The sequence below is a fragment of the Podarcis filfolensis genome, assembly GCF_964270895.1.
Source record: "Podarcis filfolensis genome assembly, chromosome: 17".
Lineage (NCBI taxonomy): Eukaryota > Metazoa > Chordata > Lepidosauria > Squamata > Lacertidae > Podarcis > Podarcis filfolensis.
The window spans coordinates 3,565,556-3,584,969 of NC_139621.1; the positions used below are offsets into that span (position 1 = coordinate 3,565,556).

General features: G+C 46.3%; 1 protein-coding gene across 9 annotated transcripts in view; it reads left to right on the top strand.

Annotated features, from left to right (window-relative positions):
* Positions 1–735: 735 nt before the first annotated feature.
* ATP2B3 (ATPase plasma membrane Ca2+ transporting 3) overlaps positions 736–19,414 on the top strand; it is a gene marked incomplete at its 3' end in the record, with an annotated part of 123,378 nt that continues 104,699 nt past the window's right edge. For 5 of the 9 annotated variants that reach the window (XM_083592377.1, XM_083592382.1, XM_083592376.1 and 2 more), the window contains exon 1: positions 737–1,091. Of the gene's footprint in view, positions 1,092–19,414 lie in introns of all 9 variants that reach the window. The other 4 variants (XM_083592380.1, XM_083592379.1, XM_083592384.1 and 1 more) reach the window with 2 other exon arrangements.

Genomic DNA, 19,414 nt, shown 5'->3' on the forward strand with positions numbered 1-19,414 from the left:
TGCAAGTGCAATAGGCTCTGAGTAGAGGAAAGGGGTAAAGGGCTCCTCCTTTTTACCCTTCATAATAGTAGTGGTGTTGGGTGACACGGTGGCAAGGGCAGTTTTCCTGACTCTCCACAGCACCCTGCCGAAATGGCTGAAAAAGCCCTCTCTTCTGTTGTGTGTGGCACCCTTAGCTGGGTCTGCCACTCTGTGTCTGCGTCGCTAGAATGCAATGGATAAGAGTTTGAGGCTTGGCTGTGGCAGGCCCAGGTTCAAATCACCACTTGGCTATGAAGCTCCGTGGATGAGCTTGGGAAAGGCACTCTCTCTCAGCCCATCCACCACCACCAGCACCACTCAGGCATCCGGAGCTGCCCACTTGGCCAAGGACTCTGTGGCTGTGGCTGGGATGCTACAGGGGCAGGTACGATCTGCACCAAGCAGATGGTCCTTCCATCGCTGCATCCCTGCATCCTTTCCATCAGTGACGGAGAGGCTGCTTGGAACGTACCATCACCGGGACTGGAGTGGGGGGAGGAAGCAGCCATCTGTGAGTTCCAGCAATACATCTATGGGTGTCTCTTGATTTGGGGAGGTGTGGAGAACAAGGAGGAGTTGGGGGGATGGACCTGGCTGCGTGAAGTGGGGGAGGGGAGTGCAGGAGGCTAGAACTGCGATTGGTTCTCGGCCTCCAGTCACATCTCCCTCCCCCCCGCTTGCACCACAGTTCCCCTCCTCCCCTCGTCTCCCCCTCCCCGCTCTGCTGAGATTTGCAGCTGGACCAGCGCTCAGCGAGCTCTCTCCATCCTTGCAGGATGTAGCCGCTGCGATGCCAGCCGCAGCATCCCCGGGGCTGTAGACAACCGGCTCCCCCCACCCTTGCCCTGACCCTCCCCTTCCCTCCGATCCCCTCCTGAGGGGGGCAAATCAGGCCGAGGAAGCTCCCCCTCCTTCTCCTCCTCCTCTCGACTGGATCCGGGCCAAGAGAGAGAGAGAGAGAGAGAGAGACCCGCAGTTCCACCCCACGCTTCATCTTCTCCCCGCAGCGGATTCCCTCACCTGCCTCCCTCCTCCCCACCTCAGTCTCTCCTGGGCTCTAGCATGGCCTGGTAAGTAGCTCCTCTTGAGGAGACTTTCTATTTTGGAGGGGAGTTGAGGGAATAAAGAGAGATGGAAAAGACTGTCGGTCAAAACATAAAAATAAAAGAGCCTGGGGTTTTTTTCCGGAGGGGGGATATGGATGAAAGACGCCCCCTTCCTCCTCTTGCGGAGGGGAATCCGGGCAGCCTCCGTCATCTGTAATGCAGAGATGCGCGGAGCTGGGGGTGGGTGCGCGGGGAGGGAGGGCAATGCGGTCGGGATGGCGTGCGGACAAGTCACTGCAGAAAAAAAGGTTGGGTGGTCGGGTGGGATTTAAAAAGAAAAAAAAAAACCTTACTAGACTTTCCCTGCAACCTTTAATTTAGGGATGAGGGAAGAGAGGAGAGGCGTTGAGCAGAAGACCTGGAGGAGGAGGAGGAGGAGGAGGAGGAGGCAGAATTCGAAAGCGGCTCCAGCTTTAGGGAGGGAGAAGTGGCAAAATGTGCGTGGGGAGGGCAGGGGAGGGGGGGAGAGCGTCCCGTGTCTCGCGCGTGGTCCCGCTCCCACCTCCTCTACTGCCCCTTCCCATCATTTTCGCCTTGGCGTCTATTTCTCCGCCGGTGCACCTTGCAATGCCTGCCTGCATCTCAAGGTGACAGCGACATGTTCCTGTGGTGACCGTGTGTGTGTGTGTGTGTGTGTGTGTGAGAGAGAGAGAGAGAGAGAGCGCTGCGCGCGCGCACGCACACGGAGCGAAAAGGGAGCGCGAGAGAGGAGGCAGCGCCGGTGACGTACCTGGCCAGATCAGCAAAGGGGGTGTGGGTGGGGGCGTACTTCAAGCCCAATAGGGATCTCCCACCCACCCACCCACTGCAGCGATGTACCTGCATTAAACGGAGGGCAGCAGGAGGGGGGGCAGCAGCCACTTAAGCTTCTGACAGCTCCAAGCCTCCCCCATCCCTGCTGTCGTATGTGGGGGAGGGGAACACTCCTCCTCTTGCTCCTTCTCCCTCCCCAAAATGTCTTGGCTGATGGAAGAACATGTGAATGTGGGAACGAATGTCTCGGGATCCTTTGGGGGCAGCTTCTTTCAGTGGCTTGGGCTGGATAATGAAAGGAAACGGAGGGGCCGAGGGCTTGGCTAGGGAGACTGCGAACGAAGAAAGGAGACGAAATGCTCGCTGTATCACTTGGCGGGATGGCGAGAGAGAAAACCGAGGGCAAAGGGCTGAAGTACGCGGGGATGGGTCGAGAAAGGCTCGAGACAGCAGGGAGATGAAGGGGGGGGGTCTTCTGCGGGGTGTTCCATCTCAGAGCCCGGCTGATCTCGCTCAGCTCCAGAGGTCCCTTCGGTCCCGGGAGAGGCTAGCCTAGCCAGACGCCCCATGGTAGCGCAAGAGCGGCGCTGGAAGGATGCGAGGGGATGTGAGCCTCCCTTTGGGGTTTCTCCCCTCGAGATGCGCTGCTTCGTGTCCTGCAGGCTCCCTGTCTTTCTTGGCCTTCTCCCCCGCCCGCTCCGCCCCGGGCCAGCCAACGGGCCTCATGGCGACCTCAGCTCGTTGCGAGGGCGGCCGGCTCCGGAGAAGGACGTCTTGGGAAGGAGACGGGGCGGTGGAGGAGACCAGGCGGCCGGCGCCGAGGGCGGGGGGAGGAGAGCCTGCCTGCGCGGCCGCCGAGTCCGCCGGCAGCTCGCCAAGGGCACCGAGCGAGCGAGCGCCTTCTCCGCGCTCTCCTTTGGCGCATTGCTCGGGATGGCAAGGCGGGCGGGCGGGCGCGCTCCGGCGCTTGCTTTTTTCCAGGCAACTGCAGGGGAGGGGGCGGGCTCCACAGGCTGCCGGGGCTGGCTTTCTCTGTTCCTGATTGGCCGAGCAGGCCTGATTGGCAGCGCGTGGGGGGGGGGGGCGGTGGGGAAGAGTCTGGCGGAGGCGGGGCGGGCAGGGCGAGGGGGCCTTGGCGGGGAGGGGGCTCTGCCGTGGGCTCCCACGCGGGGGGCGGAAGCGCAGGAATCTCTGGGCCCGGCAGCAGGTGGCAAATGGGGGCGGGGGCGGCAGGAAGGTTGGCAAGACCGGGATGGCCCCCCGCAGCCCCACCTGTCCTTTGCCTTTGCTTCCCGGGGTGGGGAGGGAACTCCTTCCCTGAGGGTCATCCTCTTGTCTCCCTCCCTTTGCCTCTGCTGCTGCCAGAACTTCACGACCCCTCGGTGCAACGGAGTGACGGGCACTTCTGCGCTCTGTGCAGAATGAACTGGTGGAATTCGCTGCCCGCACAAGATGTCTGGGGCCCTGGCTGCTGCTGAGGCGGCTGCAGAAGGGGATGGGACAAAAGCGCGAAGGATGAGAGGCCTCCCAGTGGCTTGTAGCCGGACTGGAGCCTCCACGTTCAGAGGCAGAATACCTTTGGGTACCATATGTTGTGAGAACAAGCAGCGAAGGATCCAAGGGTCGCCTGTGCTCTGCTTCCCCGAGGCGTCTGTATGGCCACTGTGGGAAAGAGGAGGCTTGGGCAAGATGGTGCCGCAACCATCTCTTGGAGACGAGGAGGGGAGGAGGGAAAGAGTAAAGCATGAGAGAGAAAGGGAAAGAGAGAGCAGAGATCAAGAGAAGGAGAAAGCCTGGCAGAGAAATAGGACAAAAGAAGGGAAGCGAGAAAATATCCGGCCTGGATAAAGTGAGCAAGTAAAAGGTTATGGTACCCTAACTATGTGAGATGAAAATCATGGATCCCAAGTCACAGCTTAAAAGTGAGACCTGGACTTAGGAAGGGTGATGTCCACCACGGCCTAAAAGGGGCCTTGCCTGCCTCTCCCTTGGTTCATGCCCTTCCCAGGCAGGCGTTCCTTCTTGTCTGGTGGGAAAGAGCAGGGTCCCCTCGACCCCACACATGTTGGGTGTTCCAGGGGGAGACCCAACTCTCACAATGCACGAATAACACCCTCAAACAAATGGGACATATGATTACCCCACACACCAATTTCATGCTTGTGTGGTGGAGAGGAATGATAGTCAGCCTGGTGACAACTTCCAGAGAGGTAACTGAGTTTGCTGCAGCAAAGACAGCAGAGAGTCAGATGGCCTCTGGGAGGCTGAGAAATTTAATGTGGCAGCAGCTTTTGTGGGCTGGAGTCTCCTCCGTCAGTTCAGTCAGCGTGCAAGTCAGGCTCTATTCGCTCCCTTTCTCCTCCTTACTATATATATAGATCTTCTTCTTTGCTTCTGTCATTGACACTGTGTACAACTTGTTTTTAGAAATTCTGCTTATCCAACCACATACCCACACTTCACAAGTCTATTATATTCACACAGCTCTTAGCCGACCCATCTATTTCCCTTCACCTGCTCACATGGGTCTGTGGTACCCACAGAGCTGTGCCTGGGTTCATTCATCCAGCCATCTTGAATGTTCCTCATGCTTGTTATTTTCTACACACATCTATCTTCAACACAGCAAATTATATGGTGTGTGGAATCTCCTTCAGATCTGCAGGGACCCCATAGCCCTTCACAGCTAAATGTGGGGAAACCTGTGCTGCATCTATCTTCTCGAGTTAGACCTTGTGCTTACGATGGATGCTGTTTTAAGGGAGAGATTAATGACCTCCAGGAGATTTCCAGCCTTGGAAATTTAGCTTTCTCCTCAGATTCCTCCATAATTTAGCTTTCTCTTTAGCTTTCTCCACAAGAACCATGGTTAGCTCCAGTAACTAAGCATCCACCTACACCCCCCCTTCTCTGCTTATATAATCCTGTATTAAGTAACCTACTCAAGTGTTTCCCCTTCTTGCGGTCGCCCTTGTCATGTCTCCGCCACTCCCCACCCTGCCCCATCTCTGGTCCCAGACCAGCCAGACAAACTTCTCCCCTCCCCCCTTAGAGAAGGCTACAGCTTTTCTGTAACAACATCTGGGGTGTCATTTTCAGATTTGGAGGCTGGGAATAAGAGTGATATTTTTCACTTGCTTTTGTAAAGAACAGAAGTGTGGGAAGGGACATTTCAAGAGCATTCTCTGTGGTTTCTTTCTGTGCTGCCTTTTAATCTCTGTAAAACTTTTAGAAAATATTTGTAATTGTTGTTATTTATCCTTTAAAAATAAAAGTAAAGGGATTTGTGCTTTTGGTATGCATACTACGTAAATTAGTCCATTTGTATGTTCGTAACAACAGGCTTTCAATATGCAGAGTTCTATCATGGAGATAAGAAGTAATAAGGGTGATAAACACCTGTAGTTTGAAGAACAGGATGCCCTGGCCCATGAATGACACCTCTGATTGAATGGTTGTATCTCCATTGATGGCAAATTCTCCTAGCTTTATTTAGCATAGTATGTTATTTGTCTGTATTTGTTATTTGGTCTGTATGATCTGTCCTGCCCAGAGTCTATTACGTAAATAATTGTGGGTGGAGGAGAGAGATGTGTGCACTAGTATTTTTTGGATAATTCAACCCCAGAAATTCTTCTTGGGGCATTTTCTGCACCTTTGGCTTTCCACATCTTCTATGGAATATCTCTACAGATACATATTTAATGTACCTTATTAGGATATCAGATGCTTAAACCAGAAACTTAATGAATATTCAAGTTTGGGATCTAGCCTAGGAAAGGGACTTCAGGCGTAGCAGGGAATTGCATAGCACAACACCAGCTGCTGTGATTGGAAGGCAGTATGAATCCTCTGGATTGGCCAGATCTGATGGAAATGCTAGGAAGGTGAGCTCCGGGGCTCCTGCTAAACCACTGAGTGTGTGTTTCTTTCCAAACCTTTGTCTGCCAAGATAATGCACAATTCCTGTGTGTGTGTGTAGGGGCAACTGCAGAGGAGAATGCATAGATGAGAATGATGCTTAATCCCCTGCCTTCAATTTATTTCTCCTAGTGTGTCTCTGCCCCCCCCCCCACCTGCCTCCTCCAGATGAGCTTATTTCCAATTTCTGAACCTGGCTGGGGGAATACAATGTACAATGGCCTGGGGGAAGGGGGCGTTTTCAGGGGGAAATTGAGAAGTAGTTTTCCTAGTCCTTGGAAGTTCATTTCAGGCAAGAGATCAATGCCAGGTTTGGTTTCAGACACTTCCACTCATAGCTCCATCCAGGCCCTAATCCAGCCTTTGCCAACCTGGTGCCCTCCAGATGTTTCAGACTATAATTGGCTGGAGCTGGTTGTCCAAAACATCTGGAGGGTGCCAGGGTGCCCAAGGCTGCCATAATGCATTGATTTTCTGCTACTCATTCATTCTCTTTCATTTGTCATCCGATTACATGTTTTCTATCCATTAATCCACTGGTGGGATATTGAGAGGCCCGCAAACTTGGCCCCTGGCAGAAGTTGCGTTTTGAAAGGCCTTCAGTCTGTAACAACGTGAAAACAATCGTATTAATACCTCACAAAGATGCCAAATATTTTTACTAGGCCAAGAAACCCACTAGTAGCCCACTCTCTGTATATTATTATATAAATGAGAAAATTTTGGTATACATTGGAATGTGGCTCATGATCATGAGTGCTCATGATTTGACTGACTGATTATCTTTGGGAAGGGAATTTTTTTTTTAACTGAACATGATGATTTGTGGTTCAGGCAGGGCTTTTTTCAGCTCTCAGCCTCTCAGGTGGCACCATTACCACTCTAAGATAGCAAGGGAGGTGTTCATGGTGAGTTCCAGCACTTCTTTTTCTAGAAAAATAGCACTGGGTTCAGGGACAAAAAACCTCAAATCCTCAAGCAGCAGAATTCTGTTACCTGTATAAAATATGCAAAATATTATTTTGCATAATTTTTGCTGCTTTTCTTTAACCAGAAGGTTAAGAAATCTGCCCAAATGAAAGATGATTCAGCAGTTTTTCTGATTTCCAAGAAAACTTTGCTAGACTTAGCACTCCACTCAACATAGCTTTGTTTCCATTAGGTAAAGGAACTTGCTTTTCATACATTAAAGGAAACCGAATACTGTGCCCAGTATTGGTTCACCTTCCTTCACTTTCAAAGAATCAACATGTGTACAGCCCTCATCATAGCAAATGGCTCTGCTTGGTATGCAGGGGGGCTTCAGCATGGTGTTCTCCACATGAGATTCACCAAGATTATGGTGGTCATAATCTTATGATTATGCATTGAATTTGATGGCTCCTTTGTCCAACGCATCTGTGACCCACTGGGCCACAGGCAGTGAAGGACATGGAGTTGAAGTAGGAGCCCTGGCAGGATTAGGACCAAAGTTTGCTGGCATCCTGGAGCAGATCTACAGGCCAGCCAACCTGGAAGCTGAGCTAATGGTATGCCAGGATTTGAGCTCTGCTAAGCTCACCCGAAGGAGGGCTGAAATGAAGGCCAGAATCAAGCAGCAGGGAGATGGGGAAGAATAGGCAGGCAGAGATCTGGCGAGCCATACAAGCAAGGCCAAAGTCAGGAAGAGATTCTAATGTGTTTAAATGCAGATCTGATTAGATGGGAGCAAGGGGTTGCCTTTGATGGAGCTATGCTAAGCCTGGAGTTGCAGGGCAGGGAGAGAATAGAATCACAGAAGTGTGGAGTCGGAAGGGACCATGAGGTTGATCTAGTCCAACCCCCTGCAATGGAGGAATCTTTTGACCAATAGGCAGCGGCCTAGCTAGCTGCTCCAGCACCCAGAGCGGCAGGGGCGGGGCGAGCCGCCCACAGGGGCGCCATAGTGATCCACGCACGGGGGCGCTGCATGGGGGCGCTGCGGCAATCCATGCACGGGGGCACTGTGGCGATCTGCCCAGGGGGGTGGTGCAGCGAGCTGCCCAAGGAGTCCGCCTGGTGGACGCAAGCCCCACGCTGCCATTTTGGGCAGTGCGGGGCCCCGAGCCACTGCGTTACTCCCAGGAGAGATGCATGTCTCAGGCACACTACAGGCCAGGCCCCGCAATAAGTGTCGACCCCTGCAGTGTGCCCTTTTGTCACCCCCCTCAAGGATGACACCCAGGGTGGGCCACACCCCCCCTTCCTATGCCCCTGCCAATGGGGGCTCAAACCCATGAACCTGAGGTTAAGAGTCTCATGCTCTACCAACTGAACTATGTTTCACTTACATCAAATTCATTTTCCCTCTCCCCCTCTGTGATCTCAAGTGGGTGGGGGCGCTACTAGCCCACAGACCAAGGAGACTCCTGGTTTGAGTCCCAGCAGGTGGATGCTGACCTCCTACTCAAGCTCCTTCCTCCTCTTTTCATCCAGGTTTCTTCATCCATCCTTACAGATACTTCCCTTAAAACACTGTGAACCATCCATTTCAACTGAAGCCTGCCTGCCTCTCTGTGTGTGTCTGTGTCTCACTTCTCCTGCTTGGCGCTTGCCAGGGGTCAGTGCATTACTGATCAGCCTTGGTCTCCTACCCCTTTGGCCGAACGCAGCCAGCCAGGCCTCTCTGCTATCAACTGCTTATACATTATTTAGGCAGCCAGTACCCATTTCAATCAGACAATGGAGTGTAGCTCCTGCCTCAGAAACACTGCAGGCAGATTTTATGGGTGAAGATGGATGCAAAGCTGCTGGGGGGGGTTGAATACTGGTTCTGCAAGGTTGGAGGCAGAGGCTGGTTCAGGGTGCTGAGTGGCCCACAGCCTTTACATCAGTGAAATGCTTGGGGGGGAAACTCCAATGACAAGACTTAGATTTCTTTAAAATAAAAAATTAATAACACAACAAATTAACAGATACAGGTAAGTGCAAGAACGTCCACGTAGTGCTTGTGAAAATAAAAGGGCAAACCACTTGTTTCAGTGGGTGAGAGGGACAGCACTACTGAGCCATCATTTTGGTCTGCGGACTTGCCTGTCTGTCATTTCAGTTAGGAACTTGGGAATAAGCTGGAGCTGATCCTACAGCGGAGGGGTCTGCTGTGAGCACTCAGTTTACGTTGCATTTTTTCCCCTTCTGTTTGTTGCTTGCCCTGTTAGGTAGACTAGAAATTCAGGGGCACGCTGCAAGAAATCTGTGGCAAATGTGAACAGGCACCCAGCCATTCACCATAATACATGGCAGCACACTCTGGTTGGCCAGCAGTCTAGCATACCCTCAACACACTTCTTTTGTCACATCCAGCCTTGACATTTTCAAGTGCACACCACAGAGTTTAATGGGGTTTATTCAAGATAAATGGGCATTGGATTGAAGATTTAGTCATATATGAAAAAACTTATAGAGTGTAAAAGAACTCAAGGGTGGTGTACACAGGTATAAGATTTAGCAGTGTTTTGAGAGCATATAACCTAGAACAGTAATGTTCCTCTGGAAGTTAACAGACTACAGTACCCATCATTCCTGTCCTTTGGCCATGCTGATTAGTAAGGCTGGGTGATACATCAATGTATCATCGCAAACTGGTTTGAAGTCCATATTGTCCTATCAGTTTCATTTCTTTTAGAGAGAGAGATTAGGGTTCAGGCAGAGATGGCAACCCTGCCATTTGACCTGGAAGGAAGCTCTGATAAATAACTCTAAATGAGCAGGTGACAGGCTGCAATTGCTTTTGTGCAGCGTTTCCCAACCTGGTGCCCTCCAGATATTTGACTCCGAATGCCCATCAGCCCCAATGGACAGGGATGATGGAAACTGTCATCTAGCAGCATCTGGGAGGTGGGCTGCTCAGGGTGGGGAAGCTGCTTGAGTGGTAAATAAGAGGTACCTTGCTGCACATGTTCAGACATGTTTGGCCTGTAGCACTTTTTACTTTGCTTAGCATCTTTCATTAAAATAGCGCCAGGGTTGCAGATGGAAGGCAGTACAGCTAAATGAGAGTGGCTGAAACAGAAGACGGTGAGGAAGGTTCTTATGCAAGAGTATTGGCAATAGGGGCTTTTGGGGAGCTGTTTTTAAAAACATTTTTTAAATTTTTATTTATAAAATTAGTTTTACAGCATGAAAAAAACCCCTAAAAACCAAACTCTCTCTCTCTCTCTCTCTCTCTCTCTCTCTCTCTCTCTCTCTAATTTCAACTCCCCCCCTTCTGTGATTCCTTATTTTTATAATATTTTACTGCATTTCCAAATTTAATTTAATTTAACTTTTAAAAAACATTATTGAGAAAAATCCAGAATCCCAGCCCCAGCCCTGGACCTTTGCTCAATAAAAATAAAAGGTGGAGGAGCTGATGAATGTGCCCCCACACCAATTATCCATAGCAACCTAACTTCAAGAATCTGCACTTGCAATTTGGGCGAGGCTCCAGCTTGAGACTTGCAGTCAGGATTTGAGTGGTCAGATGGAAAAGAGGACCAGGCTCTTCCTGCCTTTTTAATGGTTGTGTAGAAGGAATTTCAGCCTCTTGAGTGGAACGTCTTCTGCACAACTGTTAACTGTGCCAGACGCACCTCGTCCTCCTTGAAAAGTGGCAGCCCCTCTAGGGCTCAGGATAAGACGCCTGGTCTAGGTGGAATCTTGGTTTTTATTCCATGTGAGGCAACGTGTAATCTGACTCCCTCCCTTGAGCATAGTTGTGGCCTGTTCTTTTCCTTGTCTGATCTGCTGCCTTTTCACACATTTCAAGTACTGCAAAAGGAAATGGGTGGGACCTGTATCTTAATGAGAAGCTGCAGAATACCTAAATACAAGAATGCTCTTACACTGAAGTTATGTAAGGGCTTGCCTACACTCTTTCCAGGCACTGGTCCATTCTTTAAACAGCTCTGTGTCCAAGTGTGGTTTTTTTCTCTCCACTGCTTTCTCTGCAAAAACCCGCTCTTTACCGCCAAATTGGAGCAAATGGCAATCCGTAGAAAAGCTGAATTGCCCATTGCTCTGATTAAGCAGTAACAAGCATGTTTCTCTGGGGAAAGTGATGTGGTAAAATAAAACAACAACACTCAAGATACAGGCCAGGAAAGCGCAGGGCAAAAGTTGCTGCATCTAATGCAAAGAGCATCATCAGTCAGGGCCTTGTGGTATGACCAGCTGCCATATTTCAACAGGAAGCTACAGGGCATGGACTGATTGGAAATGAAGCAGAATGTCCACCCCTAAACTTACAATATTGAAAGTGGCCTTGTGTATAACTGCTCTGATAGCATCATGAGCACAGATCATTATGAAGGCACAATAAAAGGATGACTGGAAGGGCCCTGAACTGGTTATAAGGCAACGTTTCATGTTCCTCTGGAGATTTTCAGGTGCACATTAATCCAGTGCTCCAGGGCCTTTCCCTTGCTTTCTGGGCAGAATTCAAGATGATGAGTTTCCTGAAACCCTCAGTTTGCTTGGCCTCATCATGCTCTATTGAAGGCTACCTTTTGTTCCAGGCCCCCATCACAATCTCTGCAGGCTCCACTCCTCTAACCGCTCCCACAATGTGGCAAATCCATGTGGTGCTATAGGTAATAATTCTCTAAAGCAGCTCCACAATTATGGCGCACTTCACCAAGCATGGACAGAATCTGAACATTTTCCAGAAATGCTATGACACTTTTTCATTTGGAAAAAGCGTTGGTTGCTAATGTTAACCCAGGAAGGTTATCCTGCCCTTTTTTTATTTGGCATGATTTTGGAGAGACATGTAATTATCTGGGATCCTGAGGGAGTATGGACTTAAAAAATAAAAATCAAAGCCCACCACTACCAAAACGAATTCCAACCCTCCTTGCACATTCTTGCTCACATGCAAATGTGAAGGCATGATGGAAAGCTGGCAGGAGTCATTTTTAAACCAGATGTAATACAGTTTGTACACTTGGCTTTTAGCACTGAGTGTGAAAACACCTTTGGTGCTGAAATAAACAGGAATATTAATAAAATAAATAAAATGCTGCTGTTAACTCAGTTGGGGAAAAGTCAGAATTTTAACACCTGCAGAAGATATACTGTATTTTTCCATCTATAGGGCGTCCCCATGTATAAGATGCCCTCTATTTTGGGGGACTCAGATTTAAGAAAATGGGAGGAGATATATCCATGTATGACACCCCCTAATTTTTGACATTATTTTTTAGGGAAAAAATCTAGTCTTATACATGGAAATATACAGTATATTTTCTTTTGCAAGAGAAAACATCACTATAGTATTTGATAATACAGTAGTACCTCGGGTTACAGACTCTGCTAACCCAGAAATAGTACCTCGGGTTAAGAACTTTGCTTCATGATGAGAACAGAAATCATGAGGCAGTGGCGTGGCGTGGCGGCAGCGGGAGGCCCCATTAGCTAAAGTGGTACCTCAGGTTAAGAACAGTTTCAGGTTAAGAACAGACCTCCAGAACGAATTAAGTTCTTAACCCAAGGTACCATTGTAACACAAACAAAAATATTCTTATTGTTAACAGCCTGATCCTATGAATATTTCCTCTGATATAGTCCCAGTGTTTTCAGTGGAGCTTATTATTCCTATTCCTATTCCTATTCCTATTCCTATTCCTATTCCTATTCCTATTCCTATCCTATTCCTATTATTGAAACGACATTTCTGTGCCCTTTGGTTTCCATAAAGGTGTTCCTTTGCACCAGAAGCAGTTTAGTCATGCTGGCCACATGACCTGGAAAGCTGTCTGTGGACAAATGCTGGCTCCTTTGGTCTGAAAGGGAGATGAGCACCGCAACCTTATAGTTGCCTTTGACTGGACTTAACCATCAAAGGGTCCTTTACTTTTACCTTTTTTATTATACACATAATGAGAGTTAAGAGTGAAGTGTGATGCATGTATGATTTCTGCATCCAGTGAGGCTTACTCAAAAGTAAGGAAAGCTATCTCAAATAACAATAATTTAATTGCATGTTCTGATTTCTTTACAAAAATACTTGATAGCAGACCAGGTCTTTGGAGAGCACTAGAATTGTGTTGGCTTTGATTCTGGATTAGTGGCAGCTCAGATATTTTGCAGAATATTTGCAGAGCTCTGGTGGTGCCTGAAGGCAGGATTCTAGTGGTAAAGCTGGGGTTGTAGATTTCCTCCTCCTTCATGATATTTTGCTTTGTTTTAGCCTGAAGGCACTCTATGCAACGATCTCATTGAAGCTGAGCAAGTTCGGGTCTGGTCCGTATCTGGATGGGAGATCACTTAGGATGCTTGCCTCCTTGAATTCCATGGAAGGATGGCAGGATATAAATTTCACCAATTAATCAATAATGTGTTGTGAACTTGCTGCAGTGGATATGATTTTCCTTGCTCTTATATTCTAGCATTTCCCACAGTGGGTGGTGATGGAGAGAAGTAAATAAGAAGTAGCAGTAGCCTCTCAAATGAGAAGATGACATGCCTATTCCAAATAAAGGCAATGCAAGGAAACGCTGTCCAGGGTGCTGAACCTTGGGAGCATTGATTCCCTAACTATGTTGGCACACACTGATGTTACCGTCAGAGGCGCAGATTTTTGCACCTTGAAAAGTCAGGTCATCAAGTTGGATACAGCCATCAGTTCTGGGGGTAGGGAGTCCTTTTGCATTATTGACAGTCTTCCCTCGGTGCCAGTATTTGGGCATTAACATCATCTTGAAGAAAGCAGCAAGGACACTCTGGGATTCCCAGATGCAGCCCGGCCTCCAGCCCCTGACAGGTGCAGGGGAACCCCAGAAGCACCACTGATGCCCAGAGAGCACTGCTCCATCTCTCTGGACCCTGAAGCGACTAAGCAAACGGCAGGGTGGAAAACTCCAGAGTCACGAGGCACTGGGCTGCTACCCTCCAGTTTCTGGAGGATACCCACCCATTGTTCCACAAACTGATTGAAAGAATATGTAGTAGTAGTAGTAGTAGTAGTAGTAGTAGTAGTAGTTGTTGTTGTTGTTATTATTATTATTATTATTATTATTATTATTATTATGCATAGGATGATGTGTCCCTCCAATTTTAACAACCACCACTCTGTGCTCCAGCTGTCAAAAGTCAAAGAAACAACAACAACAACAATAATTTATTTGTACCCCACCCATCTGGCTGGGTTTCCCCAGCCACTCTGGGTGGCTTCCAACAAAGATCAAAAGTACATTAAAATGTCACACATTAAAAACTTCCCTAAACAGGGCTGCTTTCAGATGTCTTCCAAATGTCAGGTAGTTGTTTATCTCTTTGACATCTGATGGGAGGGCATTCCACAGGGTGGGCGCCACTACCGAGAAGGCCCTCTGCCTGGTTCCCTGTAGCTTTGCTTCTCACAGTGAGGGAACCGCCAGAAGGCCCTCAGCACTGGACCTCAGTGTCCAGGTAGAACAATGGGGGTGGAGATGCACCTTCAGATATACTGGACCGAGGCCATTTAGGGCTTTAAAGGTCAGCACCAACACTTTGAATTCTGCTTGGAAATGTACTGGGAGCCCCGATGTAGGTCTTTCAGAACTGGTGTTCAGAATTGGCAACTGAATCTTGTTTGTCCCAAGACCTTGAAGATTAAAGCATTCCCACAGACAACCAGATCCTTTGAGTTGTAAATTAACAAGATAACCCATTCACACTGAATCCATGCTTGTCCGGGACAGCCAGGTGTCAAGAACCACAAATCAGCTAGAAACTCCCTTTCCTACAGATGGAGAAGATAACTTACTCACACTCTTAAAGACAGAAAGTCTGCATTTAAAGAAACAGATACACATTCCCAGGATTCTACAGCACCTGGCTCTCCCACAATGCTCTTCTTTAACATGAGCCAAAGTTTTAGCCTGCTAAGATTTCCCAACATCACTACACACACCCCTCTTTGCATGCAGGTGAAGTCTCTAACTCACCAAGGGCTTGAGACCCATCAGCTCCCTTCACCTGGTTTATCTGGCCAGTCGAAGCTATTTCCCAGGGTGTGGCCACTGCCGCATGCTGACAGCTTCTAGGAGCCACAGGTGAGAGCTGAGTGCAGGGTTGGGACCAAAGGTGGGCAAACAACCCCAGAAGGAGCATGACATGTCCTACACTGGAGGTACTACCCCTCCCCTAACACTCCATACAGCCCAACAAGAATCATATTATAGTTGTGAATATATGTTACTGTTGGTTCCCAGCTTTCTGCTATTCTTCTGCAGTCTCTTATATGCCCTTGATATGCTGTCAGTTTTCTTGAATTAATAATCTCCCTTATACATATTGGTGTATCTCACTGGGGGCCTTCACCCCTCTGTAAGCCTCACTGGAAAGGATTATGTGCTGTCGCAATCATTCCATTTGCCTCAATGTGGTTTGGCACAATAGCATCTGAGTTACTTGGAAACTGAATTTCACAACTTTACTAACACACCGAATTTCTGGCAGATTTAAGCATTTGGAGAAGAAGGTGTGTTTGCAGTAGAACACAAACACTTTCTTTTTAAAGTCCCCTTTCAATTTTATAACACCGTAAAGTGAAAATGTGTTTATCGAGTAGTAGGGAAATGTAAACCCCAAATTTTATTTTTCACAGTTGCTTTTGCAGGACATGGCATCCAAGATCACACTCTACAAAAATGGTACACTCATTTGGCTTGCTGAATATATAAAATAAATGCAATTGTTTTCCTATGTCAGGTTTTGAAGGATGTGCCATCTGGTTGCCATCTGGCTACCCATCTGACTAGGGAGGTGGGTCACAGCTGAGGCCTGAATCTAAATTCCTTCATTTTCTAAGGTTGCCAGCCATTAACTTGGATATTCTGCCTTCCTTAGAAGCCTTAAAGGGAACAGTGGAAGGCCTGATAGTCAGAACTGCTGGTTAATTTTCATGTCTTTATCTTATCTTTATACTTACTAAATACACCCACCCACACCTCTGTCAATCTGTCTATCATCTATCATCTATCTATCATCTATCTATATCATCTGTCTATCTATCTATATCTATCTATCTATCTATCATCTATCTATCTATCATCTATCTATCTATCATCTATCTATCTCTATCTATCTATCTATCTATCTATCTATCTATCATCTATCTATCTATCTATCATCTATCTATCTATATCTATCTCTATCATCTATCTATCATCTATCTATCTATCTAATCTATCATCTATCTATCTATCTATCTATCATCTATATCTATCTATCTATCTATCTATCTATCTATCTATCTATCTATCTATATCTATCATCTATCTATCCATCATCTATCTATCTATTGTTGTAAATAAAAATATGCCCTTTTCCCTTATGGGGTATCCAAGAACCCATATAGAGTCCTTACATAGGTTCCCTATTGGTAGGAGAGAATAACAGAGGCCAACCAGAGCATATTGAGAAGCAAAGCAGCTAGTAAGCTTGATCTTTATTGATCTGTTGCAACAGGGTGCTCCCCTCACACGCTGGAGAGGAGGAGGACCCACAAAAATGCTGTGCAAGGGCTTATAAAGACTTTTGAAATTCCCATCCTGTAGATCAAGACCACCCCCAGAAACATTATGCATACATCACAGAAGGGGTGTAACCTAAGACCACCCCTCAGATACATCACAGAAAAGGTGGTCTTAAAACAGAAATTTCAGTATTGTTTTTCTCTTATCCTTGTTTATTTCCTGTCTGGCAGGTTACTTGATTGGATTGCCTGCGGAGCCTGGCCAGTCTTTTGTAGTGATAAATAGTTCCTGGGCCAGGTCACAGGCTCACACCCTTATTCAAACACAGACATACCCTTAAGACAGGATTTGTGAAGGAAAAGACAATGGGGAGGCTTTTCCATTTTGACCTTGCAGAGAAAACATTTGGTCAGTTTAGGAATCAAAATGGTTCCAGGTTGGCCTTCCTGTGCTGATCCATGTATGTGCGGTTATGAACATTACCATATATCTAAGACAATAAAATTCCTATCACATTATCCCCCCTTTGGGGCTAGAATTTTTCTTAAAAAATTTTGTCCCACAAATAATATCATATGTTGTAAATGGATGCCTTTGTGTAAATATATCATATAAAAATAACATATGTTGCGTTTTGTTACTAAATTACTTGTGGCATGGTTCCAGGTTGGCCTTCCTGTGCTGATCCATGTATGTGCGGTTATGAACATTACCATATATCTAAGACCATAAAATTCCTATCACACTATCTATCATCATCTATTTATCTATCATCTGTCTGTCATCTATCTATCTATCTATCTATCTATCATCATCTATATCTATCTATCTATCTATCATCTATCTATCTATCTATCATCTATCATCATCCATCTCTATATCTACCTCCCATTACTGGGTCCAATCAGAAGTTGTAGCCCATCTTTTCCACCTATTTCTATTCTCCTCCACCTAAGCCTAGTTCACACATATATTTACATTGTTTCTTTCTGTGGTGCTAGATATGCAATAGTCCATTCATACATGTAGGTAATCCCTTCACGTGGCAGTAATTGATAGTAACATGCATGGATGGACCAGCCCATGAGACCCAAGTTCCAAAAACATATTACCAGGCCATCCAACACTAACTAGGCGAGGGGTGGGTAGTGCATAGCAACATGCAGGCCATTTCACATTTTGAATCTGTTCGTCCTCTTAGCCAATGGGGAAGGCAAAAGATTGTGTCTTTCTCTAAGGCTACCATTTCTCTAAGGCTACCATTTGAGCTCACATGGAGACTGAAATCTACGGGATGGTTCACACATACCTCTGTCTGCCTCTTTGATTTGTCTTCACTTGGTTGCACAATGCTTCATGTGTGAGCTGAAGCCACTGACAAGCCTTGTCTGCCATTGAGAGAAGGTGGGCATTCCCTCCATGGTGATGATGGCTCTTTCACACAAGCAAGTCACTCTTTGATGCTGTGGTTATCAAGTGGCAAGTTTTCAGGTGGGAAGTAGTCCACTGAGGTGAGACATCATTTGTTCTTCTCCTTTCAACAACTAAATGTTCTTCCAATCACCATGATTTTTAAATGCATTTTTCACAATTCACATTTTTATAAGATAAAAATGAGACATGCATTTCGTCATTTAGGATGGACAAATATTTCAATCATTCCAAAAGTAGCAAGTGATAGACATATAAGAATTCCACTCATGTAAACCAATGTGCAGCCTGATTCTATGCATGTTTACTCAGAAGTGAGCCCCACAAATTCCAACGGGGCTTACTCCAAATATGCATAGAAATGCAGCCAAGAAAGTGAGAGAAAGCTTCAGTGGGGCTTACTCTCAAGTAAATACTCATTGTGTTGCAGCCAAGAAAATGAAGGGCTCATTTATCAGCACCACGCTCTAACCAAGTGAGCTATCCAGGCTCTCCCTAAAGGACTCATTATGGACAGGAAATGCCAGCAGATACCAAAAATTAAAAGAGTTGTACCTACAGAGTTGTACCTACCTTCTATTTTCTGTTTGAAAGCTGTCATCTGTAAGAAAGGAGTTCATGCAAAAGGGAGAAACTACTCTGTTTTTTTTAAAAAATATATATTTATTGAAATTTTACAGACAAAAGAGAATTACAGAATAAGAAAAGAAAAAGAAAAAAGATACAAAAATGCAAAGAAAAATACAAAATACATGAGGAAATAAAAAACAATTAAAAAACAAATCAGTCTTTTCGTATCTTATATTTCAATTACTTGTTTCCTGACCTCCTCACACCTCCCTTTTTTGTACAGTATTCCAATTCACATGGTTAATTCAGCAAATCCTTTCCCTCTTTGTATTTATCTTAATTCTATATCTTAACATATTATAACTTTATATTTTCATCTAATTATCAGTCCATTTTTACATATTCTTTTTAACCTTATTGCTAAAACCACTTCATTTCAATCCAACATCATTTTAGCATTCATTAATTTTACAACGTTTCTGCAAATAGTCTTTAAACTTCTTCCAATCTTCTTCCACCAACTCTTCTCCCTGGTCTCAGATTCTGCCAGTCATTTCCGCCAATTCCATATAGTCTATCACTTTCATCTGCCATTCTTCCAAGGTGGGTAGATCTTGTGTCTTCCAATACTTTGCGATGAGAATTCTTGCTGCTGTTGTTGCATACATAAAGAAAGTTCTGTCCTTCTTTGGCACCAATTGGCCGACCATGCCCAGGAGAAAGGCCTCTGGTTTCTTCAGGAAGGTATATTTAAATACCTTTTTCATTTCATTATAGATCATCTCCCAGAAAGCCTTAATCCTTGGGCACGTCCACCAAAGGTGAAAGAATGTACCTTCATTTTCTTTACATTTCCAACACTTATTATCGGGCAAATGATATATTTTTGCAAGCTTGACTGGTGTCATGTACCACCTGTATATCATTTTCATAATATTCTCTCTTAAGGCATTACATGCCGTAAATTTCATACCGGTGGTCCACAACTGTTCCCAGTCCGCAAACATAATGTTATGACCAATATCTTGTGCCCATTTAATCATTGCAGATTTAACCGTTTCATCCTGCGTGTTCCATTTTAACAGCAAGTTATACATTCTTGAAAGTATCTTAGGTTTGGGATCTAACAGTTCTGTTTCCAATTTTGATTTTTCC